The following is a 2,851-nucleotide window of genomic DNA, read 5'->3' on the forward strand; positions in this document are numbered from 1 at the left end:
GTATATAGATACATGTACTCTATCGTTATATGGATCGCCCGATGTGCCGGCTCGACCGCCCAAATGTTATCTTCTCTCTTTACTTTTATATATATTTATACATCTCTATAAAAATGGTCGGATGGATAGCTTGTTGGATAGATGGTTGGATAGATAGATAGATAGATAGATAGATAGATAGATAGATAAATAGATAGATAGATAGATAGATAGATAGATAGATAGATAAATAGATAGATAGATAGATAGATAGATAGATAGATAGATAGATAGATAGATAGATAGATAGATGAATGATCTAAATTGTGTCGAGGGGGGGGGGGGGCATACAAACACGTACATTACAATAATATTTACAATGTGTTTACGCAGACAGATTCCTTGATCTTTAGTTATTGTTACCTCAGGCTTGCGTGGGTTGATATCGTGATAATAATTGGCTTATCAGGCCATCCTCACCTAGATCTAGGGGAAAATGGGACATAAGTACTCCGAACCCGGAAATGACCCACGCTTGTAAACTAAAGTGCGTTGCCTATCTAGAATTTGCACGGTAATCCTTAGGTAAAATATGTTTTTTTTCTTTAAAAAGAAGGGGAAAAAAATCCGTAGTGAAAGGCTATAAACGTGAAACGCGTATTTTGACATGAAGAGGAAAGGTAGACATGTTCACTTTTCAGGTTGTGTTTCTTTTAAATGTCTCTGCGATGCGGCACTTTGATTCTGTGAAGTCGTAGAAATAGAGTTAATCTAAACCATGAGAATGGCCAACTACAAAAAATTGCAGTTGTTGTTGTTACTGTCGTTGCTGCAGTTGCTGCTGCTGCTGTTGTTGTTGTTGTTGTTGTTGTTGTTGTTGTTGTTGTTGATGATGATGGTGATGATGATGATGATGATGATGATGGTGATGATGATGATATTGATTATCATGATAGTGATAAGCTTATTCTTAACGATATTAATCTATTATTCTAGTAATCTGAGGGCCAGAACTAATTATTTTTCCTCGGCAGATTTAAGTTCCGTAAATTATAACCCGAGGGGGCTCTCGTGGCCTAGAGGTTAAGGTGTTGGCTTCTCATTCAAAAGGTCCCGGGTTCGAATCCGGGTAGCGACCAAAAAATTGTCTTCTCTAAAATTGCCCCCTTTCACCTCCTTTCCTGCTCTCTAGCAATGTTCTGTTGTCTGCTTTCATTTCCACTTTCTGCCCCCCACCTCCTCACCTCCTTTGCCCCCTCCTCTGGGCTCCTGACTCTTTCTGCAGCCTTTCTACTGTTACTCCTTGGCTCCTCCTTACTTCTGTCTTTCTGCCACACCCCTGATCTTCTGGTAGGAAAGATCTACACCTAGCATTCTCGGACAAGGGCGAAAAATCTCGGAGGGCCCGTGTGCAAGTTGCGCACGTTAAAGATCCCTTGGTGGTCTAAAATCGATAAGAGTAGGCTTCGGCCGCCACCCGGGCAAAATTCAAAATTTCCTTCCAACTGAAAATATTAGGTGTGTCCCGCGCGCTCATATGACCTTATGCAGTTGCAAGGGCGAAAAATCTCGGAGGGCCCGTGTGCAAGTTGCGCACGTTAAAGATCCCTTGGTGGTCTAAAATCGATAAGAGTAGGCTTCGGCCGCCACCCGGGCAAAATTCAAAATTTCCTTCCAACTGAAAATATTAGGTGTGTCCCGCGCGCTCATATGACCTTATGCAGTTGCAAGCGCCGTAAAACACTTTACAAAAACAAAATTACAATTATGACCCTCAGGTTATAAACATAGAAGGATCAGGGGTTTGCGTTATGTTTTGTAAGACATAATTAACCCATTAAAGAACAGTATCTCACCCTCTCTCTCTCTCTCTCTCTCTCTCTCTCTCTCTCTCTCTCTCTCTCTCTCTCTCTCTCTCTTTTCTCTCTCTCTCTCTCTCTCTCTCTCTCTCTCTTTCTCTCTCTCTCTCCCCCTTACTTAGGTTTTAGTGAGAGTTTTGCGACACTTTTAACATACTTCTGTCATATAAATGCCGGACCGGACATTTGAGGTTTACTCGGTTTGGAAACGGATTTTTTTCGCCTCCTCCTGCCTACCCAGCAGTAATGGGTACCTTACTTAGAGTTGGGGAAATAAAAGCGGCGTGGAAAGGAACTGGCCACCCTACCACAATAATATGCCGAAGACCCAGGAAATTGTCTCACTAACAAGGCAATCCCCAATGTCCAGATCGGATGCAGGAACAACTTTATTTTACCTCAAAACAGCGCTTCCTTCATGAATTGACGTTTTGTTTTATTCAACCACCAACCAAAGGTATACTATCTTGAACTTTGAAATACGCCCTGCACCTTTGTTTGAGGCAATACTCACAGCATACTGCAAGAGTTAATCGTGCTCGATGTCTGTGTAAAAAGAAGAATATCTACACGATAACGGCTGTTTTTTGAAGAGGAAAAAGCACAAGAGACAGGTAGAAACAATACTTTGATAGAAACGAAGTAAGACCTGATAGTGGTGCCCTTCAACTGCTTGCACTAGAGGTCAGTATGTGAACTGGAGACGTAGAGTATACATATTTAATCTTGTTTAGACCTTAATTTCTGTCCCTTGAGGCAAAGCCACACCTCTTCCTGGTAATTTTTGTAAACGTGAAGATCGTTTGGTCAAACACACTGGCACATTTGCTTACCACCCCCCCCCCCACCCCCACAAAGACATAGACAAGCCATCTTTGCGTAAAACGTTTGAACGAGAGAGAAAGACAAAAAGTAGAGGGAGGGAGAGAGAGGGAGGGAGAGAGAGGGAGAGAAAAATAAACAGAGAGGGAAAGAGAGAGAGAGAGAGGGAAAGAGAGAGAGAGGGGGAGAGA

Source organism: Aplysia californica, unplaced genomic scaffold (assembly GCF_000002075.1).
Source record: "Aplysia californica isolate F4 #8 unplaced genomic scaffold, AplCal3.0 scaffold00013, whole genome shotgun sequence".
NCBI classification, from domain to species: Eukaryota; Metazoa; Mollusca; class Gastropoda; order Aplysiida; family Aplysiidae; genus Aplysia; species Aplysia californica.